Source organism: Littorina saxatilis, linkage group LG13 (genome assembly GCF_037325665.1).
Source record: "Littorina saxatilis isolate snail1 linkage group LG13, US_GU_Lsax_2.0, whole genome shotgun sequence".
Taxonomy (NCBI): domain Eukaryota; kingdom Metazoa; phylum Mollusca; class Gastropoda; order Littorinimorpha; family Littorinidae; genus Littorina; species Littorina saxatilis.
In genome coordinates this window covers 39647651-39655230 of record NC_090257.1, presented here as the reverse complement: position 1 = coordinate 39655230, position 7580 = coordinate 39647651, and positions in this window count along the sequence as shown.

The window sequence follows — 7580 nt, the reverse complement described above, 5'->3', positions numbered from 1 at the left end:
AGACGTTTACATTTCTCACATCCAAAGTGTCAAAAGAAAGGTGTAGTAATCAGTCAATGGCACAGTCAAATGTACAGATATTCTGAAAAAGGCTGAAAATAACTCGTGTGTGTGTGACAAATTTAACTCGCCGCTCGTGTCCAAATAACTTGGTTCAACCAAATCATGCCATTGATCGAAAATATCATGACCAGTTCCCTCTCATTAATAAAGTAAGACACACATTGACTTTTTCTGTTTGATTTAATTGATTGTGTGGATGAACTTGTACTCATAATTTTATTTTTTTATTTTTTTTTATACATTTTATTTCAAATATACACATAAACACAGCATAACATACATCATACACCGAGTTTATCAACAAAGCGCATACACGCGTACATACCTAGACAAGACACAGACATAGACAGTAGGGTGGGTTGTTGAAAAGACAGGGGATATGGAAGGGGGGGGGGGGGACTGAGGTTGTGGGGGGGGGGGGGGTAACTAAGGTTGGGGGAGGGGAGGGGGGTAGGTGGGGGCGGTGGTCACAATTTAGCCTCCAAGTATACATGGGGTTTAATTATCGGCATAAAAGTACTGTATAACCTGTTGTGAGTAAATGGGTCAGGGAGTATCACATTCAAAAATGTTCATACGAAATCAATCAATACAATTATCCTATAGCATCAATGAAAAAAGTGTCTATATAAACACCACTCTTTTTCAAATTTACCATAATAATTATTTACACTAGCATTATACTTTTCGATCAAAAACCTTTGTTTGACAATTTTCACAAAAACATTTAGTGTTGGGACTGTCTTATTTAATTTGGCTCCAAATATACTTTGTTTGGCAAGGAGAATGAACAAATCAAAAACAGCATCCGTTCGAAAGTTGTCTACATACCCTAAAATGACAAGCTCTTTTGACAAATTCAAATTACTGCAATGTGTGAAATTTTGACATAACCATTCTGTGAAATCAGACCAAAAAAGTTTAACTCTTGTGCACTCCCAAAACAAATGTTCTAAGGTTTCCTCTTCCTGTCTACAAAAGCTACATAGTGATGTGTCAGAAATTTTCATCAAAAATAACAGGCGTTGAGTGGGAAAAATTCTATGTAGTAAAGTATTCTATATTGGAACCACCTTAGGTATGTGTCTTGTATAGTTCGCCTTATTGTCAGAAATACCTTTCCAACATTTACATCAAAATTCAATAAATTAGCCCATTTTTCCATGCACTGTAGATTGCCATCATTTTTCACAAGATGGGTATATATATGTTTTACTCCACCTTTAGCTATTTGTTTCCATACAACATCATCACCAATATGAAAAACATTGTTTAAAACTGCATCTAACTTTAGTCTTTTATGAAAATTCTTAACTGAGCGCATAACGCCCTCGAAAAAAACAAAATTCAGTTGTAAATTTGGATGTTTCAATTTAAAATCGTTATATGACAAAAACCCATCGGCTCTAATCAAGTGACCGACTGTAATAATGCCGTTTTCCATCCAATTCCTGTTAAAAATAACCTTTTTATCTATGCAAATATGTACATTATAATACAGACGCTCTGTAGCAAAATCACTCAAGGAGATGGGGACACATTTGCATGCAAAATGTTTATAATGTTTGAAAACATCTCTCCAGAAAGGATTCTGAACTCTTTGCATCAATATGTTTCCAAACTCACCTCCTCTCTTGTGAATGTTATGTACAAGTGGACACAGAGCTTTTAGAAGTTTAGTTACTTTTCCTTCACTACAAAGGACTCGCTGTAACCATGATATCTTCAGAGCTGACAAAAAGCATTTCAAATCCACCATTTTAAGCCCCCCCTCTTCAAACGACTGATATGCTGTTGTTCTCTTTATTCTATCTTTCTTACCATTCCATAGAAATGAAAAAAATAACCTATTCAAATCAAACAAAAACTTATCATCAGGGTCTGGTAAACTCATAAACAGATGAGTTAACTTAGACAGCGCCAAACTCTTAATAACTGTTATTTTTCCAAAGGGTGTTAAATTTCTTCTGGACCAGGACCTGAACAAATTCTCAATTTCTACCAATTTATGTTCATAATTAAGGGGTATAATGTCATCTAAGTTGACTGAAAAAACAATGCCAAGAACTTTAAATGTTACAGGGTTCCAACTGAGCATAAGTTCCGGCATAAATTTAATATTACTCATATTTTTTATTGTCGTACATCAGACTGAATTCTCGCTAGCTTCGTTGATTTCTGTCGAATTTTGTTATTGGACATTTTTTCTTCTTTATTGCAATACCTCATACATACGAATTGCTGAATTCTGTCGAATTTCACAAATTGACATAGTATTTTCCTTGCCTTACTTCAGTCAGATATCATAGTCTAGCTAGCTTCAAAACTTGACTTTTCACTGCGATACCTCAGACCTTACGCTCACTGGTTTCTGCCATAGTCCGTCCAACTCCAAGAGCTTTATTAGTTTACTCATATTTTTCATTGACATAACCGAGCCTTCAGGCTTGCAGTAATCGCTGATTTCTGTCCAATTCTTAAACTAAAGTGACACAGATTGTTTTACAGATTGTTTCCTGCTATACTTCCACTCGCTGACTTCTAAGTTCACTCAGACTTTTCAAAGTGACATCTCACACCTTTGATTTGTTGATTTCTGTCTTCCGTTTCACAGCTGGACGCAGTTGTTTCATTGCCATACTTCAGTCAGATTTTAGAATCGGTTGCTTAACATGTTTGCTTAGCTTGTTCATTGCGAAACGTCCAACCTTACACTCGCAGATTTCTGCCAGATTTCAAAACTTGACTCTGATTTTTTGCCTGCCATACTTCAGGTCGACCTTAACTCGATAGTTTCATACGTGTACTGAGACTTGTTACTTCGATACCTCAGACCTCAGACTGGCTGGCTTTACTGATTTCTGGCTGTTTGTTTGTTTGCTTAACGCCCAGCCGACCACGAAGGGCCATATCAGGGCGGTGCTGCTTTGACATATAACGTACGCCACACACAAGACAGAAGTCGCAGCACAAGCTTCATGTCTCACCCAGTCACATTATTCTGACACCGGACCAACCAGTCCTAGCACTAACCCCATAATGCCAGACGCCAGGCGGAGCAGCCACTAGATTGCCAATTTTAAAGTCTTAGGTATGACCCGGCCGGGGTTCGAACCCACTGTGATGTTGGCTGTGATGTTGGCTGTGCCAGGCTGCTCATTTCCGACACGTTTGATTCTGACACGGAGACCTCAAAAACCTCCTCTGGAGGTTGAAATGCACTGGATCCACCCATCCCGGTCAGGTCTACTCATGCAGGAGGGAGAAGGGCAGGGGGTCTACTCCTGCAGGAGGGAGTAGGGCAGGGTTGTCCTCAGGTTCCTGTGGAACTTGAGGTGCCTGAGGACCCTGAGACTGGCTGACTTCACTGATTTCTGACTGTGATGTTGGATCTACGCTGCTCATCTCCGACACGTCAGATTCTGCGGTGCTACTGGCATATGACATGGAGTCATCAAAGGCACTCGAACTACCCCTCCCGGTCAGGTCTACTCCTGCGGTAGGGGGTAGGGCAGGGTCGTCCTTAGGTTCCTGGGGAACCTGAGGTGCCTCGTCCTTTGGGGCCCTTCGTGATGTTATCGCGAAGAACCCAGTCAACAAAGCGGCGGCCACGAGCGCTGCAATACCTGCGGGAACACCCACCAACACCGCTAGCACCGTGATGCTCTTGATGTTTTTACGATCGTTCTCACTGGCCGTCATGTTTCTGTCTTCATCGGCCTTACTTCCCGTCATGTTTCTGTCCTCCTCGTCCGTGTCCTCGTCTCCGTGCACGCCAAGCACTGTCAGGACGAAGATCGTGTCGTCGGTCTTGCGGGGCGAGCCGTGGTCAAACACCGTCAGGTTAAAGTATAGGTTTGGGTCTTGTGACACGTCTTCCACGGTAATGTTTCTCTGCAACACTACTTTGGTCTCTTCGACGCCGATCAGGTCGGTGCCGTTGTACGCACCGTAGGCCAATTTTCCATCCAGCCCCACGTCACCATCTGTGGCTTGGCCCGCCAGGTCCAGCACCTGGAAACCTTTCACCAGGTTGACGATGTGAAATTGTCTACAGAACAACTTTTTCTTGAACGCTGGCTGGAACTCGTTCTGGAGTATGACGGAGACAATCAATTGTCGGCTGAAAGACTGCGATCCTGTAAAATAACACCTCACATTGAAAAAAAGAATAAGGCTAGACGCGTCCCGACCTACAGGCGAGTTCCCGATCTTTTTCTTTAGTACCTCGGGGTCCAGGCTCATTGCCAGTTTGAGGTCACAGACAGATATCCCGTCTGCTGTGTGGTTCGCTTGATACACGCACTTTCTTTGGTTAGAACCGTCAGCTGGACTGAACTGTAAGGCATCTTCGTAGATGTCTGTTGGATGTTCCTTGTAGGTTTTCGTACCTGTGTCAAATTCTATCTGCACACCCTCCCCTGGGTCAACCTGCAGTCGAAGGATGATTTCACCGACTTGTGTTGTTTCAGTGAAGGAAACATCAGGCATCTGTCTATCACAAGAAGCAACATCCTGAGAATGGCTCAACTGATAATTCTCTAAGAATATAGCCAATAAAACAGATAGTCTCATTCTGTCGATAATTAAATCTAGTTTGTATCATTATTTTCAAAGCACAGGAACCACGTTTACTTGTGCCGAGCCGCCCATCCTTTTTGCTTTCCCCGACTCACGCTCTGCATTCTCCCACTCCACGAACATTTCAATTCAAATGCAGAGGATTCCTTTCTCCACTGAATCAACGACAAAAGAAATGTTCAAATTCAAAACATTGACTTTGATTATCAGAACCTATTCCTCACAGGCGTCTGCTTTTGGTCCAGCAAATACCATTACTGACGTGGTGGTTTTTTTTTGTTTTTTTTTAAAGAATGACGTCTTTTCGAATTCTGTCGCATAAATGACGACTTAGTCTTGGTTTTTGCTCCTAGATGACGCCATTTTAAAGACATTGGACACGGAGTCATGTTTTGTTGTTACTTTTAGTGTTATAATGCTGCGTCGCCCAAAACAAATAACGGTTTTGGGTGTGACGAAAAAAAGAACAGGGCCGGAGTGCTATGTAAATTATGAGCAATTCTTCCAAATCCATTTAAAAAATATGACACTACCTGACTGTTGCCGCATATTGAGCCAGAATTTTTTGTTATGGCAAATCCATGTTGCAGTTCCGGAGTAAATGATCAGCATTTCTTTGCGAATACACCACTAATACACAGTTCCGACGTTTACATGGAACGAAGAAGGAAAATCACGTGACTCCACAGACGCCTCTCATTGGCTGCGTCATTTTTTCGAGTAAACAAATCGTCTGCAACAGCTTCGCGTATGTTCTTCGACTAACATTTCTGTGTTTATTTTGTTGTGTTGTCGATGTAAATTCAGCGATTATCGATTTTAACAATGGCATACCACTCTCCGATGATTGATTGTGACAACGGAAGCTACTGTCTTCAAAAATGGAAAGCTAAACTTTGCAAAATTCACCAGGTTTCACACGAGTCTGTGGATTGTTCATGCCAACCACCGTTCAGGTAAGCGCAACACTGTAACAGTTCTTGATCAACTTCTTATTTTATTGCCTGACAAAGTGACATTCATGCGATTTATTGGTGGTTTTTTCTGCAAATTCCATAGCATGATTACACAAGAGGCGAAGCCTTCAAGGCTCACGTAAGAAATCGACAAACAGTAACACAAACTCAATCACTCCGTCACACATGCACACACACACACACACACACAGTAAGCTAGGTGACACCGTACAAGAGTGCGAGACACTGTACTAGATCTAGATCTGTCTGTCTGTAGCCTACTTACGGGGACACGACTGCCAGATGGCCAGATCGACACTGCGCTTTCGACAGCGCTTCCTCGCGCAGACCACAGGAGCTTGTATCAAATCGCCGGTCGATCATTATTTACAGTCCACTACTACGACATACTACTAGTACATATACTACAAGGAATATAACGCAGAGTGCTCCGCACTGCCGACTCGCTCCGTTTCAAGCTTTCTACATCACTTTCTGCACCCCCTTCCCGAACGCACGAAACTCACACACAAACAAAAATGATTAAGCTTTCACTTCATGCAACAAACTCGAAATAACCATTCACCAACTTTGAGAAGTTTGTCAAGAACGGGCTCGGTGTCCACACCACTCCATGAGAGGAACCTGGAGCCTCGACAAATCGAAAGTGCAACTCGCGCCGATGTTTTCCGCTTTTCGTACGCTCTCAAGGGTGTACAACATTCTAGCGGCCTGCAATTAGTCCACTACAACTGACGAGTTACACAGCAGCCCCCAAACACGTGAAATGATACACAAAACATTCTCTTTGAGCTTAATATTGAGACTCAGCCGTTTCCTTCGGACGAATACAGAAGGTCATTTCCGCCAGCAATCGGCAGTCAAAAAGCGCGTGACGTTTCGATTGGTTAAAAAGAATAATAGAAAGCTTTTTTTGATTGGTTGTAAATAAATCGAAAGGAAAAATTATTCGTGAATGGCCATTACTTTTGATCATCAAGTTATCATCGAAGCAAGGATGAAGTTATTAACATGGCAAGTACTTATGTTAATGATTATGATGTGTGTGTGTGTGTGTGTGTGATCGAGTGTGAGTGTGTGTGTGTGTAGCATGGGGCAACCATATTTTTCTTTGGAATTTTTTCGAACTTTTTATATGTATAACTACATTCTCCAAAGAATTGTAAAGCAGTTTAAATTTTGAAGATCAGTACATATTTGATTTTTTTTTAAATTGCGATTTTAGGGCTGCTGAAAAATTCTGCTGAAAAAATGACCGGCACCCTTTACAACCTGTCCTGCACACAATTTCAGCTAAATCCTGTTGTAATTGATTTAAAGGGCTTTCTTGTCATAAATACTATACAACAGAAATACAAACAAGTACACAAACAAAAATCAGGTATTTTTACATGATTTAGTAAAGTTTTGATTTCTATTGCCATGAGTTATCTTTTTTAATGTAAGTCTCCATTTGGCTTAAATAATCTTAATTTGTAATGTTGTTTCATTTTTTAATTGTATGAAGATATGTTGAGGCGTGTGCTAAGTTAAAACATCTAGGCTATTTCATTTTTCAAATAATGAAGATTTCTATGTCTAAGTGTTTTATAATTACACATTAATTAACATGCTTTCATTTGGAATTTCGAGGTTGTCATCGTGGATTGACGCCCGACCAAAGTTAATTGAAGCCCGACGGAGCGATTATGTTGAAATTCAATCTGACGACGATCTCTTTCCTGCTTTCATGCGATGGTAAACAGACAGAATTGGTTCTGTTCTGTTCACACACTACTTTCAGTCCACCTACCTGCAACTGCAAGGGTCAAGTCCCAAGAAATATGTATCTGTATTCCTATCTTATCACTCTGCTCCTCTTTTGTTTTCTTTCACATACATTTTCCCTTCTTTTTCGACGGGTTTCTGGACAGCTAACTCAAAACAAATTCTTTTCATCACAAAAGCGATCTTTGGAAT